Source organism: Cololabis saira, chromosome 13 (assembly GCF_033807715.1).
Source record: "Cololabis saira isolate AMF1-May2022 chromosome 13, fColSai1.1, whole genome shotgun sequence".
Taxonomy (NCBI): domain Eukaryota; kingdom Metazoa; phylum Chordata; class Actinopteri; order Beloniformes; family Belonidae; genus Cololabis; species Cololabis saira.
Window position 1 is genome coordinate 44,907,595 of NC_084599.1, and position 16,748 is coordinate 44,924,342.

The window sequence follows — 16,748 nt, forward strand, 5'->3', positions numbered from 1 at the left end:
GGTCCTGAAACCACAGCATGAGTGAAAAGCAAAATGCGCCTGAGTATCTGACAGAGTGCTGTTCATGGTACCAGTAGCGTCTGGGTGTTTAGGGTACCAGGACCCTGGTCCTCCAGCTCCGCAGGCTGGCTCTTTCACTCCGGTGTCCGGTCGGAGGGGGTGCTTAAGAGCGGGTCCCCGGGGTCGGACGGTGAGACGGGTCTTTGGGTGGCTCCGGGTGAGCCAGGATTGAGGTGGTGTTTTGGTGCTGAAGCCACAAGGCTAAGTGGCTCCAGGCCGATATCGCCAATAACATTTTTTTATACTTTACTACAAACCTATTTCATTGTGTTCCAAATGCTCTGAAACGGGCTCTAAACCACTTTCTGGAAGAACCTTTTCGGATCCGGAAATTAGTCATTTACTCCGGTCGCGGTCCGCCAAACTCCCATCTTTGTTCTGAAGGTGCCACGTGGCGCTCGCTCACGGTTCGTAATTTGAGTCCGCGACCCCCACGAGAGAGTTTAGAATATTCTGGAGGGTAGAAGGGCGTTGTTCGGCCCGAGTTTAGACCGCTAAATCGCTCGGGTGGGGACTTCCAGCCGAGGACCGGTGATCGACGAAAAAGTGTCCGACAACGGTGCGCCTTTCTCGGACTCGGTCGGCTGGAAGTCCCGTTCCTCGGCCCGGTTCTCAAGAATTTTAGAGGACCTCCAACGGGGTCTCTGGGACCCCAAAGACGCTCATTCACGGTTGTTTCACCTCTTCAGCACCTTCCAGGGCTTAGAAACCATCCATCACCCTGTGTCAGGCAGTTTATAAGTTTCTTTTCTTCCTGAAAATTGGACATTTTAAAGTGTAGTTGAAAGCACAAAAACCATCACTAGCTCCAGAACAAGGACTGGAACAGATCAGCAGTGAGGAAGAAGAGGAGAGCGACCAAAGAACCAGAGTTTTAGCACCACCGCTGTAGACACAACATCTGCTCTGTGCCTTTAAAACCTTGTTTGGATATCTCAGACAACTTCTGCTGCAGGTTGACTTTCAGATCCGAGTGATGCTGTATGCTGTCCTAAATAATTGCTCTTTTTACTTGACAGAAATATTTTAAGTCTTCAGAACTTCTTCAATGAAATTTTCTGTGTGTATATAATCCTACCTCAATCGGAGTTTCCTCTGATCCAGCTGCAGCATTGAGAAGCAACTTCTAGAGTCTATTTTCTTAATGACCATTGTTTACTTGAATTAATCATGTAGTTATCATCGTACTAAACAAGAAGTCTCCCCGTCGGGGAATCGAACCCCGGTCTTCTGCGTGACAGGCAGAGATACTGTCCACTATACTAACGAGGACAGCTCTTTCGTTTTTCTTTGAAGAAGCTGACTGAAGGTCCTAACAGAAGGTCCTGAAACCACAGCATGAGTGAAAAGCAAAATGCGCCTGAGTATCTGACAGAGTGCTGTTCATGGTACCAGTAGCGTCTGGGTGTTTAGGGTACCAGGACCCTGGTCCTCCAGCTCCGCAGGCTGGCTCTTTCACTCCGGTGTCCGGTCGGAGGGGGTGCTTAAGAGCGGGTCCCCGGGGTCGGACGGTGAGACGGGTCTTTGGGTGGCTCCGGGTGAGCCAGGATTGAGGTGGTGTTTTGGTGCTGAAGCCACAAGGCTAAGTGGCTCCAGGCCGATATCGCCAATAACATTTTTTTATACTTTACTACAAACCTATTTCATTGTGTTCCAAATGCTCTGAAACGGGCTCTAAACCACTTTCTGGAAGAACCTTTTCGGATCCGGAAATTAGTCATTTACTCCGGTCGCGGTCCGCCAAACTCCCATCTTTGTTCTGAAGGTGCCACGTGGCGCTCGCTCACGGTTCGTAATTTGAGTCCGCGACCCCCACGAGAGAGTTTAGAATATTCTGGAGGGTAGAAGGGCGTTGTTCGGCCCGAGTTTAGACCGCTAAATCGCTCGGGTGGGGACTTCCAGCCGAGGACCGGTGATCGACGAAAAAGTGTCCGACAACGGTGCGCCTTTCTCGGACTCGGTCGGCTGGAAGTCCCGTTCCTCGGCCCGGTTCTCAAGAATTTTAGAGGACCTCCAACGGGGTCTCTGGGACCCCAAAGACGCTCATTCACGGTTGTTTCACCTCTTCAGCACCTTCCAGGGCTTAGAAACCATCCATCACCCTGTGTCAGGCAGTTTATAAGTTTCTTTTCTTCCTGAAAATTGGACATTTTAAAGTGTAGGTGAAAGCACAAAAACCATCACTAGCTCCAGAACAAGGACTGGAACAGATCAGCAGTGAGGAAGAAGAGGAGAGCGACCAAAGAACCAGAGTTTTAGCACCACCGCTGTAGACACAACATCTGCTCTGTCCCTCTAAAACCTTGTTTGGATATCTCAGACAACTTCTGCTGCAGGTTGACTTTCAGATCCGAGTGATGCTGTATGCTGTCCTAAATAATTGCTCTTTTTACTTGACAGAAATATTTTAAGTCTTCAGAACTTCTTCAATGAAATTTTCTGTGTGTATATAATCCTACCTCAATCGGAGTTTCCTTTGATCCAGCTGCAGCATTGAGAAGCAACTTCTAGAGTCTATTTTCTTAATGACCATTGTTTACTTGAATTAATCATGTAGTTATCATCGTACTAAACAAGAAGTCTCCCCGTCGGGGAATCGAACCCCGGTCTTCTGCGTGACAGGCAGAGATACTGTCCACTATACTAACGAGGACAGCTCTTTCGTTTTTCTTTGAAGAAGCTGACTGAAGGTCCTAACAGAAGGTCCTGAAACCACAGCATGAGTGAAAAGCAAAATGCGCCTGAGTATCTGACAGAGTGCTGTTCATGGTACCAGTAGCGTCTGGGTGTTTAGGGTACCAGGACCCTGGTCCTCCAGCTCCGCAGGCTGGCTCTTTCACTCCGGTGTCCGGTCGGAGGGGGTGCTTAAGAGCGGGTCCCCGGGGTCGGACGGTGAGACGGGTCTTTGGGTGGCTCCGGGTGAGCCAGGATTGAGGTGGTGTTTTGGTGCTGAAGCCACAAGGCTAAGTGGCTCCAGGCCGATATCGCCAATAACATTTTTTTATACTTTACTACAAACCTATTTCATTGTGTTCCAAATGCTCTGAAACGGGCTCTAAACCACTTTCTGGAAGAACCTTTTCGGATCCGGAAATTAGTCATTTACTCCGGTCGCGGTCCGCCAAACTCCCATCTTTGTTCTGAAGGTGCCACGTGGCGCTCGCTCACGGTTCGTAATTTGAGTCCGCGACCCCCACGAGAGAGTTTAGAATATTCTGGAGGGTAGAAGGGCGTTGTTCGGCCCGAGTTTAGACCGCTAAATCGCTCGGGTGGGGACTTCCAGCCGAGGACCGGTGATCGACGAAAAAGTGTCCGACAACGGTGCGCCTTTCTCGGACTCGGTCGGCTGGAAGTCCCGGTCCTCGGCCCGGTTCTCAAGAATTTTAGAGGACCTCCAACGGGGTCTCTGGGACCCCAAAGACGCTCATTCACGGTTGTTTCACCTCTTCAGCACCTTCCAGGGCTTAGAAACCATCCATCACCCTGTGTCAGGCAGTTTATAAGTTTCTTTTCTTCCTGAAAATTGGACATTTTAAAGTGTAGGTGAAAGCACAAAAACCATCACTAGCTCCAGAACAAGGACTGGAACAGATCAGCAGTGAGGAAGAAGAGGAGAGCGACCAAAGAACCAGAGTTTTAGCACCACCGCTGTAGACACAACATCTGCTCTGTCCCTTTAAAACCTTGTTTGGATATCTCAGACAACTTCTGCTGCAGGTTGACTTTCAGATCCGAGTGATGCTGTATGCTGTCCTAAATAATTGCTCTTTTTACTTGACAGAAATATTTTAAGTCTTCAGAACTTCTTCAATGAAATTTTCTGTGTGTATATAATCCTACCTCAATCGGAGTTTCCTCTGATCCAGCTGCAGCATTGAGAAGCAACTTCTAGAGTCTATTTTCTTAATGACCATTGTTTACTTGAATTAATCATGTAGTTATCATCGTACTAAACAAGAAGTCTCCCCGTCGGGGAATCGAACCCCGGTCTTCTGCGTGACAGGCAGAGATACTGTCCACTATACTAACGAGGACAGCTCTTTCGTTTTTCTTTGAAGAAGCTGACTGAAGGTCCTAACAGAAGGTCCTGAAACCACAGCATGAGTGAAAAGCAAAATGCGCCTGAGTATCTGACAGAGTGCTGTTCATGGTACCAGTAGCGTCTGGGTGTTTAGGGTACCAGGACCCTGGTCCTCCAGCTCCGCAGGCTGGCTCTTTCACTCCGGTGTCCGGTCGGAGGGGGTGCTTAAGAGCGGGTCCCCGGGGTCGGACGGTGAGACGGGTCTTTGGGTGGCTCCGGGTGAGCCAGGATTGAGGTGGTGTTTTGGTGCTGAAGCCACAAGGCTAAGTGGCTCCAGGCCGATATCGCCAATAACATTTTTTTATACTTTACTACAAACCTATTTCATTGTGTTCCAAATGCTCTGAAACGGGCTCTAAACCACTTTCTGGAAGAACCTTTTCGGATCCGGAAATTAGTCATTTACTCCGGTCGCGGTCCGCCAAACTCCCATCTTTGTTCTGAAGGTGCCACGTGGCGCTCGCTCACGGTTCGTAATTTGAGTCCGCGACCCCCACGAGAGAGTTTAGAATATTCTGGAGGGTAGAAGGGCGTTGTCCGGCCCGAGTTTAGACCGCTAAATCGCTCGGGTGGGGACTTCCAGCCGAGGACCGGTGATCGACGAAAAAGTGTCCGACAACGGTGCGCCTTTCTCGGACTCGGTCGGCTGGAAGTCCCGTTCCTCGGCCCGGTTCTCAAGAATTTTAGAGGACCTCCAACGGGGTCTCTGGGACCCCAAAGACGCTCATTCACGGTTGTTTCACCTCTTCAGCACCTTCCAGGGCTTAGAAACCATCCATCACCCTGTGTCAGGCAGTTTATAAGTTTCTTTTCTTCCTGAAAATTGGACATTTTAAAGTGTAGGTGAAAGCACAAAAACCATCACTAGCTCCAGAACAAGGACTGGAACAGATCAGCAGTGAGGAAGAAGAGGAGAGCGACCAAAGAACCAGAGTTTTAGCACCACCGCTGTAGACACAACATCTGCTCTGTCCCTCTAAAACCTTGTTTGGATATCTCAGACAACTTCTGCTGCAGGTTGACTTTCAGATCCGAGTGATGCTGTATGCTGTCCTAAATAATTGCTCTTTTTACTTGACAGAAATATTTTAAGTCTTCAGAACTTCTTCAATGAAATTTTCTGTGTGTATATAATCCTACCTCAATCGGAGTTTCCTCTGATCCAGCTGCAGCATTGAGAAGCAACTTCTAGAGTCTATTTTCTTAATGACCATTGTTTACTTGAATTAATCATGTAGTTATCATCGTACTAAACAAGAAGTCTCCCCGTCGGGGAATCGAACCCCGGTCTTCTGCGTGACAGGCAGAGATACTGTCCACTATACTAACGAGGACAGCTCTTTCGTTTTTCTTTGAAGAAGCTGACTGAAGGTCCTAACAGAAGGTCCTGAAACCACAGCATGAGTGAAAAGCAAAATGCGCCTGAGTATCTGACAGAGTGCTGTTCATGGTACCAGTAGCGTCTGGGTGTTTAGGGTACCAGGACCCTGGTCCTCCAGCTCCGCAGGCTGGCTCTTTCACTCCGGTGTCCGGTCGGAGGGGGTGCTTAAGAGCGGGTCCCCGGGGTCGGACGGTGAGACGGGTCTTTGGGTGGCTCCGGGTGAGCCAGGATTGAGGTGGTGTTTTGGTGCTGAAGCCACAAGGCTAAGTGGCTCCAGGCCGATATCGCCAATAACATTTTTTTATACTTTACTACAAACCTATTTCATTGTGTTCCAAATGCTCTGAAACGGGCTCTAAACCACTTTCTGGAAGAACCTTTTCGGACCCGGAAATTAGTCATTTACTCCGGTCGCGGCCCGCCAAACTCCCATCTTTGTTCTGAAGGTGCCACGTGGCGCTCGCTCACGGTTCGTAATTTGAGTCCGCGACCCCCACGAGAGAGTTTAGAATATTCTGGAGGGTAGAACGGCGTTGTTCGGCCCGAGTTTAGACCGCTAAATCGCTCGGGTGGGGACTTCCAGCCGAGGACCGGTGATCGACGAAAAAGTGTGCGCCTTTCTCGGACTCGGTCGGCTGGAAGTCCCGGTCCTCGGCCCGGTTCTCAAGAATTTTAGAGGACATCCAACGGGGTCTCTGGGACCCCAAAGACGCTCATTCACGGTTGTTTCACCTCTTCAGCACCTTCCAGGGCTTAGAAACCATCCATCACCCTGTGTCAGGCAGTTTATAAGTTTCTTTTCTTCCTGAAAATTGGACATTTTAAAGTGTAGGTGAAAGCACAAAAACCATCACTAGCTCCAGAACAAGGACTGGAACAGATCAGCAGTGAGGAAGAAGAGGAGAGCGACCAAAGAACCAGAGTTTTAGCACCACCGCTGTAGACACAACATCTGCTCTGTCCCTTTAAAACCTTGTTTGGATATCTCAGACAACTTCTGCTGCAGGTTGACTTTCAGATCCGAGTGATGCTGTATGCTGTCCTAAATAATTGCTCTTTTTACTTGACAGAAATATTTTAAGTCTTCAGAACTTCTTCAATGAAATTTTCTGTGTGTATATAATCCTACCTCAATCGGAGTTTCCTCTGATCCAGCTGCAGCATTGAGAAGCAACTTCTAGAGTCTATTTTCTTAATGACCATTGTTTACTTGAATTAATCATGTAGTTATCATCGTACTAAACAAGAAGTCTCCCCGTCGGGGAATCGAACCTCGGTCTTCTGCGTGACAGGCAGAGATACTGTCCACTATACTAACGAGGACAGCTCTTTCGTTTTTCTTTGAAGAAGCTGACTGAAGGTCCTAACAGAAGGTCCTGAAACCACAGCATGAGTGAAAAGCAAAATGCGCCTGAGTATCTGACAGAGTGCTGTTCATGGTACCAGTAGCGTCTGGGTGTTTAGGGTACCAGGACCCTGGTCCTCCAGCTCCGCAGGCTGGCTCTTTCACTCCGGTGTCCGGTCGGAGGGGGTGCTTAAGAGCGGGTCCCCGGGGTCGGACGGTGAGACGGGTCTTTGGGTGGCTCCGGGTGAGCCAGGATTGAGGTGGTGTTTTGGTGCTGAAGCCACAAGGCTAAGTGGCTCCAGGCCGATATCGCCAATAACATTTTTTTATACTTTACTACAAACCTATTTCATTGTGTTCCAAATGCTCTGAAACGGGCTCTAAACCACTTTCTGGAAGAACCTTTTCGGATCCGGAAATTAGTCATTTACTCCGGTCGCGGTCCGCCAAACTCCCATCTTTGTTCTGAAGGTGCCACGTGGCGCTCGCTCACGGTTCGTAATTTGAGTCCGCGACCCCCACGAGAGAGTTTAGAATATTCTGGAGGGTAGAAGGGCGTTGTTCGGCCCGAGTTTAGACCGCTAAATCGCTCGGGTGGGGACTTCCAGCCGAGGACCGGTGATCGACGAAAAAGTGTCCGACAACGGTGCGCCTTTCTCGGACTCGGTCGGCTGGAAGTCCCGGTCCTCGGCCCGGTTCTCAAGAATTTTAGAGGACCTCCAACGGGGTCTCTGGGACCCCAAAGACGCTCATTCACGGTTGTTTCACCTCTTCAGCACCTTCCAGGGCTTAGAAACCATCCATCACCCTGTGTCAGGCAGTTTATAAGTTTCTTTTCTTCCTGAAAATTGGACATTTTAAAGTGTAGGTGAAAGCACAAAAACCATCACTAGCTCCAGAACAAGGACTGGAACAGATCAGCAGTGAGGAAGAAGAGGAGAGCGACCAAAGAACCAGAGTTTTAGCACCACCGCTGTAGACACAACATCTGCTCTGTCCCTTTAAAACCTTGTTTGGATATCTCAGACAACTTCTGCTGCAGGTTGACTTTCAGATCCGAGTGATGCTGTATGCTGTCCTAAATAATTGCTCTTTTTACTTGACAGAAATATTTTAAGTCTTCAGAACTTCTTCAATGAAATTTTCTGTGTGTATATAATCCTACCTCAATCGGAGTTTCCTCTGATCCAGCTGCAGCATTGAGAAGCAACTTCTAGAGTCTATTTTCTTAATGACCATTGTTTACTTGAATTAATCATGTAGTTATCATCGTACTAAACAAGAAGTCTCCCCGTCGGGGAATCGAACCCCGGTCTTCTGCGTGACAGGCAGAGATACTGTCCACTATACTAACGAGGACAGCTCTTTCGTTTTTCTTTGAAGAAGCTGACTGAAGGTCCTAACAGAAGGTCCTGAAACCACAGCATGAGTGAAAAGCAAAATGCGCCTGAGTATCTGACAGAGTGCTGTTCATGGTACCAGTAGCGTCTGGGTGTTTAGGGTACCAGGACCCTGGTCCTCCAGCTCCGCAGGCTGGCTCTTTCACTCCGGTGTCCGGTCGGAGGGGGTGCTTAAGAGCGGGTCCCCGGGGTCGGACGGTGAGACGGGTCTTTGGGTGGCTCCGGGTGAGCCAGGATTGAGGTGGTGTTTTGGTGCTGAAGCCACAAGGCTAAGTGGCTCCAGGCCGATATCGCCAATAACATTTTTTTATACTTTACTACAAACCTATTTCATTGTGTTCCAAATGCTCTGAAACGGGCTCTAAACCACTTTCTGGAAGAACCTTTTCGGATCCGGAAATTAGTCATTTACTCCGGTCGCGGTCCGCCAAACTCCCATCTTTGTTCTGAAGGTGCCACGTGGCGCTCGCTCACGGTTCGTAATTTGAGTCCGCGACCCCCACGAGAGAGTTTAGAATATTCTGGAGGGTAGAAGGGCGTTGTTCGGCCCGAGTTTAGACCGCTAAATCGCTCGGGTGGGGACTTCCAGCCGAGGACCGGTGATCGACGAAAAAGTGTCCGACAACGGTGCGCCTTTCTCGGACTCGGTCGGCTGGAAGTCCCGGTCCTCGGCCCGGTTCTCAAGAATTTTAGAGGACCTCCAACGGGGTCTCTGGGACCCCAAAGACGCTCATTCACGGTTGTTTCACCTCTTCAGCACCTTCCAGGGCTTAGAAACCATCCATCACCCTGTGTCAGGCAGTTTATAAGTTTCTTTTCTTCCTGAAAATTGGACATTTTAAAGTGTAGGTGAAAGCACAAAAACCATCACTAGCTCCAGAACAAGGACTGGAACAGATCAGCAGTGAGGAAGAAGAGGAGAGCGACCAAAGAACCAGAGTTTTAGCACCACCGCTGTAGACACAACATCTGCTCTGTCCCTTTAAAACCTTGTTTGGATATCTCAGACAACTTCTGCTGCAGGTTGACTTTCAGATCCGAGTGATGCTGTATGCTGTCCTAAATAATTGCTCTTTTTACTTGACAGAAATATTTTAAGTCTTCAGAACTTCTTCAATGAAATTTTCTGTGTGTATATAATCCTACCTCAATCGGAGTTTCCTCTGATCCAGCTGCAGCATTGAGAAGCAACTTCTAGAGTCTATTTTCTTAATGACCATTGTTTACTTGAATTAATCATGTAGTTATCATCGTACTAAACAAGAAGTCTCCCCGTCGGGGAATCGAACCCCGGTCTTCTGCGTGACAGGCAGAGATACTGTCCACTATACTAACGAGGACAGCTCTTTCGTTTTTCTTTGAAGAAGCTGACTGAAGGTCCTAACAGAAGGTCCTGAAACCACAGCATGAGTGAAAAGCAAAATGCGCCTGAGTATCTGACAGAGTGCTGTTCATGGTACCAGTAGCGTCTGGGTGTTTAGGGTACCAGGACCCTGGTCCTCCAGCTCCGCAGGCTGGCTCTTTCACTCCGGTGTCCGGTCGGAGGGGGTGCTTAAGAGCGGGTCCCCGGGGTCGGACGGTGAGACGGGTCTTTGGGTGGCTCCGGGTGAGCCAGGATTGAGGTGGTGTTTTGGTGCTGAAGCCACAAGGCTAAGTGGCTCCAGGCCGATATCGCCAATAACATTTTTTTATACTTTACTACAAACCTATTTCATTGTGTTCCAAATGCTCTGAAACGGGCTCTAAACCACTTTCTGGAAGAACCTTTTCGGATCCGGAAATTAGTCATTTACTCCGGTCGCGGTCCGCCAAACTCCCATCTTTGTTCTGAAGGTGCCACGTGGCGCTCGCTCACGGTTCGTAATTTGAGTCCGCGACCCCCACGAGAGAGTTTAGAATATTCTGGAGGGTAGAAGGGCGTTGTTCGGCCCGAGTTTAGACCGCTAAATCGCTCGGGTGGGGACTTCCAGCCGAGGACCGGTGATCGACGAAAAGGTGTCCGACAACGGTGCGCCTTTCTCGGACTCGGTCGGCTGGAAGTCCCGGTCCTCGGCCCGGTTCTCAAGAATTTTAGAGGACCTCCAACGGGGTCTCTGGGACCCCAAAGACGCTCATTCACGGTTGTTTCACCTCTTCAGCACCTTCCAGGGCTTAGAAACCATCCATCACCCTGTGTCAGGCAGTTTATAAGTTTCTTTTCTTTCTGAAAATTGGACATTTTAAAGTGTAGGTGAAAGCACAAAAACCATCACTAGCTCCAGAACAAGGACTGGAACAGATCAGCAGTGAGGAAGAAGAGGAGAGCGACCAAAGAACCAGAGTTTTAGCACCACCGCTGTAGACACAACATCTGCTCTGTCCCTTTAAAACCTTGTTTGGATATCTCAGACAACTTCTGCTGCAGGTTGACTTTCAGATCCGAGTGATGCTGTATGCTGTCCTAAATAATTGCTCTTTTTACTTGACAGAAATATTTTAAGTCTTCAGAACTTCTTCAATGAAATTTTCTGTGTGTATATAATCCTACCTCAATCGGAGTTTCCTCTGATCCAGCTGCAGCATTGAGAAGCAACTTCTAGAGTCTATTTTCTTAATGACCATTGTTTACTTGAATTAATCATGTAGTTATCATCGTACTAAACAAGAAGTCTCCCCGTCGGGGAATCGAACCCCGGTCTTCTGCGTGACAGGCAGAGATACTGTCCACTATACTAACGAGGACAGCTCTTTCGTTTTTCTTTGAAGAAGCTGACTGAAGGTCCTAACAGAAGGTCCTGAAACCACAGCATGAGTGAAAAGCAAAATGCGCCTGAGTATCTGACAGAGTGCTGTTCATGGTACCAGTAGCGTCTGGGTGTTTAGGGTACCAGGACCCTGGTCCTCCAGCTCCGCAGGCTGGCTCTTTCACTCCGGTGTCCGGTCGGAGGGGGTGCTTAAGAGCGGGTCCCCGGGGTCGGACGGTGAGACGGGTCTTTGGGTGGCTCCGGGTGAGCCAGGATTGAGGTGGTGTTTTGGTGCTGAAGCCACAAGGCTAAGTGGCTCCAGGCCGATATCGCCAATAACATTTTTTTATACTTTACTACAAACCTATTTCATTGTGTTCCAAATGCTCTGAAACGGGCTCTAAACCACTTTCTGGAAGAACCTTTTCGGATCCGGAAATTAGTCATTTACTCCGGTCGCGGTCCGCCAAACTCCCATCTTTGTTCTGAAGGTGCCACGTGGCGCTCGCTCACGGTTCGTAATTTGAGTCCGCGACCCCCACGAGAGAGTTTAGAATATTCTGGAGGGTAGAAGGGCGTTGTTCGGCCCGAGTTTAGACCGCTAAATCGCTCGGGTGGGGACTTCCAGCCGAGGACCGGTGATCGACGAAAAAGTGTCCGACAACGGTGCGCCTTTCTCGGACTCGGTCGGCTGGAAGTCCCGTTCCTCGGCCCGGTTCTCAAGAATTTTAGAGGACCTCCAACGGGGTCTCTGGGACCCCAAAGACGCTCATTCACGGTTGTTTCACCTCTTCAGCACCTTCCAGGGCTTAGAAACCATCCATCACCCTGTGTCAGGCAGTTTATAAGTTTCTTTTCTTCCTGAAAATTGGACATTTTAAAGTGTAGGTGAAAGCACAAAAACCATCACTAGCTCCAGAACAAGGACTGGAACAGATCAGCAGTGAGGAAGAAGAGGAGAGCGACCAAAGAACCAGAGTTTTAGCACCACCGCTGTAGACACAACATCTGCTCTGTCCCTCTAAAACCTTGTTTGGATATCTCAGACAACTTCTGCTGCAGGTTGACTTTCAGATCCGAGTGATGCTGTATGCTGTCCTAAATAATTGCTCTTTTTACTTGACAGAAATATTTTAAGTCTTCAGAACTTCTTCAATGAAATTTTCTGTGTGTATATAATCCTACCTCAATCGGAGTTTCCTCTGATCCAGCTGCAGCATTGAGAAGCAACTTCTAGAGTCTATTTTCTTAATGACCATTGTTTACTTGAATTAATCATGTAGTTATCATCGTACTAAACAAGAAGTCTCCCCGTCGGGGAATCGAACCCCGGTCTTCTGCGTGACAGGCAGAGATACTGTCCACTATACTAACGAGGACAGCTCTTTTGTTTTTCTTTGAAGAAGCTGACTGAAGGTCCTAACAGAAGGTCCTGAAACCACAGCATGAGTGAAAAGCAAAATGCGCCTGAGTATCTGACAGAGTGCTGTTCATGGTACCAGTAGCGTCTGGGTGTTTAGGGTACCAGGACCCTGGTCCTCCAGCTCCGCAGGCTGGCTCTTTCACTCCGGTGTCCGGTCGGAGGGGGTGCTTAAGAGCGGGTCCCCGGGATCGGACGGTGAGACGGGTCTTTGGGTGGCTCCGGGTGAGCCAGGATTGAGGTGGTGTTTTGGTGCTGAAGCCACAAGGCTAAGTGGCTCCAGGCCGATATCGCCAATAACATTTTTTTATACTTTACTACAAACCTATTTCATTGTGTTCCAAATGCTCTGAAACGGGCTCTAAACCACTTTCTGGAAGAACCTTTTCGGATCCGGAAATTAGTCATTTACTCCGGTCGCGGTCCGCCAAACTCCCATCTTTGTTCTGAAGGTGCCACGTGGCGCTCGGTCACGGTTCGTAATTTGAGTCCGCGACCCCCACGAGAGAGTTTAGAATATTCTGGAGGGTAGAAGGGCGTTGTTCGGCCCGAGTTTAGACCGCTAAATCGCTCGGGTGGGGACTTCCAGCCGAGGACCGGTGATCGACGAAAAAGTGTCCGACAACGGTGCGCCTTTCTCGGACTCGGTCGGCTGGAAGTCCCGGTCCTCGGCCCGGTTCTCAAGAATTTTAGAGGACATCCAACGGGGTCTCTGGGACCCCAAAGACGCTCATTCACGGTTGTTTCACCTCTTCAGCACCTTCCAGGGCTTAGAAACCATCCATCACCCTGTGTCAGGCAGTTTATAAGTTTCTTTTCTTCCTGAAAATTGGACATTTTAAAGTGTAGGTGAAAGCACAAAAACCATCACTAGCTCCAGAACAAGGACTGGAACAGATCAGCAGTGAGGAAGAAGAGGAGAGCGACCAAAGAACCAGAGTTTTAGCACCACCGCTGTAGACACAACATCTGCTCTGTCCCTTTAAAACCTTGTTTGGATATCTCAGACAACTTCTGCTGCAGGTTGACTTTCAGATCCGAGTGATGCTGTATGCTGTCCTAAATAATTGCTCTTTTTACTTGACAGAAATATTTTAAGTCTTCAGAACTTCTTCAATGAAATTTTCTGTGTGTATATAATCCTACCTCAATCGGAGTTTCCTCTGATCCAGCTGCAGCATTGAGAAGCAACTTCTAGAGTCTATTTTCTTAATGACCATTGTTTACTTGAATTAATCATGTAGTTATCATCGTACTAAACAAGAAGTCTCCCCGTCGGGGAATCGAACCTCGGTCTTCTGCGTGACAGGCAGAGGTACTGTCCACTATACTAACGAGGACAGCTCTTTCGTTTTTCTTTGAAGAAGCTGACTGAAGGTCCTAACAGAAGGTCCTGAAACCACAGCATGAGTGAAAAGCAAAATGCGCCTGAGTATCTGACAGAGTGCTGTTCATGGTACCAGTAGCGTCTGGGTGTTTAGGGTACCAGGACCCTGGTCCTCCAGCTCCGCAGGCTGGCTCTTTCACTCCGGTGTCCAGTCGGAGGGGGTGCTTAAGAGCGGGTCCCCGGGGTCGGACGGTGAGACGGGTCTTTGGGTGGCTCCGGGTGAGCCAGGATTGAGGTGGTGTTTTGGTGCTGAAGCCACAAGGCTAAGTGGCTCCAGGCCGATATCGCCAATAACATTTGTTTATACTTTACTACAAACCTATTTCATTGTGTTCCAAATGCTCTGAAACGGGCTCTAAACCACTTTCTGGAAGAACCTTTTCGGATCCGGAAATTAGTCATTTACTCCGGTCGCGGTCCGCCAAACTCCCATCTTTGTTCTGAAGGTGCCACGTGGCGCTCGGTCACGGTTCGTAATTTGAGTCCGCGACCCCCACGAGAGAGTTTAGAATATTCTGGAGGGTAGAAGGGCGTTGTTCGGCCCGAGTTTAGACCGCTAAATCGCTCGGGTGGGGACTTCCAGCCGAGGACCGGTGATCGACGAAAAAGTGTCCGACAACGGTGCGCCTTTCTCGGACTCGGTCGGCTGGAAGTCCCGGTCCTCGGCCCGGTTCTCAAGAATTTTAGAGGACCTCCAACGGGGTCTCTGGGACCCCAAAGACGCTCATTCACGGTTGTTTCACCTCTTCAGCACCTTCCAGGGCTTAGAAACCATCCATCACCCTGTGTCAGGCAGTTTATAAGTTTCTTTTCTTCCTGAAAATTGGACATTTTAAAGTGTAGGTGAAAGCACAAAAACCATCACTAGCTCCAGAACAAGGACTGGAACAGATCAGCAGTGAGGAAGAAGAGGAGAGCGACCAAAGAACCAGAGTTTTAGCACCACCGCTGTAGACACAACATCTGCTCTGTCCCTTTAAAACCTTGTTTGGATATCTCAGACAACTTCTGCTGCAGGTTGACTTTCAGATCCGAGTGATGCTGTATGCTGTCCTAAATAATTGCTCTTTTTACTTGACAGAAATATTTTAAGTCTTCAGAACTTCTTCAATGAAATTTTCTGTGTGTATATAATCCTACCTCAATCGGAGTTTCCTCTGATCCAGCTGCAGCATTGAGAAGCAACTTCTAGAGTCTATTTTCTTAATGACCATTGTTTACTTGAATTAATCATGTAGTTATCATCGTACTAAACAAGAAGTCTCCCCGTCGGGGAATCGAACCCCGGTCTTCTGCGTGACAGGCAGAGATACTGTCCACTATACTAACGAGGACAGCTCTTTCGTTTTTCTTTGAAGAAGCTGACTGAAGGTCCTAACAGAAGGTCCTGAAACCACAGCATGAGTGAAAAGCAAAATGCGCCTGAGTATCTGACAGAGTGCTGTTCATGGTACCAGTAGCGTCTGGGTGTTTAGGGTACCAGGACCCTGGTCCTCCAGCTCCGCAGGCTGGCTCTTTCACTCCGGTGTCCGGTCGGAGGGGGTGCTTAAGAGCGGGTCCCCGGGGTCGGACGGTGAGACGGGTCTTTGGGTGGCTCCGGGTGAGCCAGGATTGAGGTGGTGTTTTGGTGCTGAAGCCACAAGGCTAAGTGGCTCCAGGCCGATATCGCCAATAACATTTTTTTATACTTTACTACAAACCTATTTCATTGTGTTCCAAATGCTCTGAAACGGGCTCTAAACCACTTTCTGGAAGAACCTTTTCGGATCCGGAAATTAGTCATTTACTCCGGTCGCGGTCCGCCAAACTCCCATCTTTGTTCTGAAGGTGCCACGTGGCGCTCGGTCACGGTTCGTAATTTGAGTCCGCGACCCCCACGAGAGAGTTTAGAATATTCTGGAGGGTAGAAGGGCGTTGTTCGGCCCGAGTTTAGACCGCTAAATCGCTCGGGTGGGGACTTCCAGCCGAGGACCGGTGATCGACGAAAAAGTGTCCGACAACGGTGCGCCTTTCTCGGACTCGGTCGGCTGGAAGTCCCGGTCCTCGGCCCGGTTCTCAAGAATTTTAGAGGACATCCAACGGGGTCTCTGGGACCCCAAAGACGCTCATTCACGGTTGTTTCACCTCTTCAGCACCTTCCAGGGCTTAGAAACCATCCATCACCCTGTGTCAGGCAGTTTATAAGTTTCTTTTCTTCCTGAAAATTGGACATTTTAAAGTGTAGGTGAAAGCACAAAAACCATCACTAGCTCCAGAACAAGGACTGGAACAGATCAGCAGTGAGGAAGAAGAGGAGAGCGACCAAAGAACCAGAGTTTTAGCACCACCGCTGTAGACACAACATCTGCTCTGTCCCTTTAAAACCTTGTTTGGATATCTCAGACAACTTCTGCTGCAGGTTGACTTTCAGATCCGAGTGATGCTGTATGCTGTCCTAAATAATTGCTCCTTTTACTTGACAGAAATATTTTAAGTCTTCAGAACTTCTTCAATGAAATTTTCTGTGTGTATATAATCCTACCTCAATCGGAGTTTCCTCTGATCCAGCTGCAGCATTGAGAAGCAACTTCTAGAGTCTATTTTCTTAATGACCATTGTTTACTTGAATTAATCATGTAGTTATCATCGTACTAAACAAGAAGTCTCCCCGTCGGGGAATCGAACCTCGGTCTTCTGCGTGACAGGCAGAGATACTGTCCACTATACTAACGAGGACAGCTCTTTCGTTTTTCTTTGAAGAAGCTGACTGAAGGTCCTAACAGAAGGTCCTGAAACCACAGCATGAGTGAAAAGCAAAATGCGCCTGAGTATCTGACAGAGTGCTGTTCATGGTACCAGTAGCGTCTGGGTGTTTAGGGTACCAGGACCCTGGTCCTCCAGCTCCGCAGGCTGGCTCTTTCACTCCGGTGTCCGGTCGGAGGGGGTGCTTAAGAGCGGGTCCCCGGGGTCGG

The 16,748-nt window shown here is 48.9% G+C and overlaps 9 non-coding genes across 9 annotated transcripts; all 9 read right to left on the minus strand.

Annotated features, from left to right (window-relative positions):
* Nucleotides 1-1,260: 1,260 nt before the first annotated feature.
* On the minus strand, nt 1,261-1,332 carry trnad-guc (transfer RNA aspartic acid (anticodon GUC)). The gene has a single exon. It is a non-coding gene; the product is annotated as a tRNA-Asp (tRNA).
* A 1,309-nt stretch (nt 1,333-2,641) lies between these two features.
* trnad-guc (transfer RNA aspartic acid (anticodon GUC)) lies at nt 2,642-2,713 on the minus strand. The gene has a single exon. It is a non-coding gene; the product is annotated as a tRNA-Asp (tRNA).
* Nucleotides 2,714-4,022: 1,309 nt separating this feature from the next.
* Nucleotides 4,023-4,094, minus strand: trnad-guc (transfer RNA aspartic acid (anticodon GUC)). The gene has a single exon. It is a non-coding gene; the product is annotated as a tRNA-Asp (tRNA).
* Nucleotides 4,095-5,403: 1,309 nt separating this feature from the next.
* Nucleotides 5,404-5,475, minus strand: trnad-guc (transfer RNA aspartic acid (anticodon GUC)). Its single transcript has one exon. It is a non-coding gene; the product is annotated as a tRNA-Asp (tRNA).
* A 2,679-nt stretch (nt 5,476-8,154) lies between these two features.
* On the minus strand, nt 8,155-8,226 carry trnad-guc (transfer RNA aspartic acid (anticodon GUC)). Its single transcript has one exon. It is a non-coding gene; the product is annotated as a tRNA-Asp (tRNA).
* Nucleotides 8,227-9,535: 1,309 nt separating this feature from the next.
* Nucleotides 9,536-9,607, minus strand: trnad-guc (transfer RNA aspartic acid (anticodon GUC)). Its single transcript has one exon. It is a non-coding gene; the product is annotated as a tRNA-Asp (tRNA).
* Nucleotides 9,608-10,916: 1,309 nt separating this feature from the next.
* On the minus strand, nt 10,917-10,988 carry trnad-guc (transfer RNA aspartic acid (anticodon GUC)). The gene has a single exon. It is a non-coding gene; the product is annotated as a tRNA-Asp (tRNA).
* A 1,309-nt stretch (nt 10,989-12,297) lies between these two features.
* On the minus strand, nt 12,298-12,369 carry trnad-guc (transfer RNA aspartic acid (anticodon GUC)). The gene has a single exon. It is a non-coding gene; the product is annotated as a tRNA-Asp (tRNA).
* Nucleotides 12,370-15,059: 2,690 nt separating this feature from the next.
* Nucleotides 15,060-15,131, minus strand: trnad-guc (transfer RNA aspartic acid (anticodon GUC)). Its single transcript has one exon. It is a non-coding gene; the product is annotated as a tRNA-Asp (tRNA).
* Between the last annotated feature and the right edge of the window lie 1,617 nt (nt 15,132-16,748).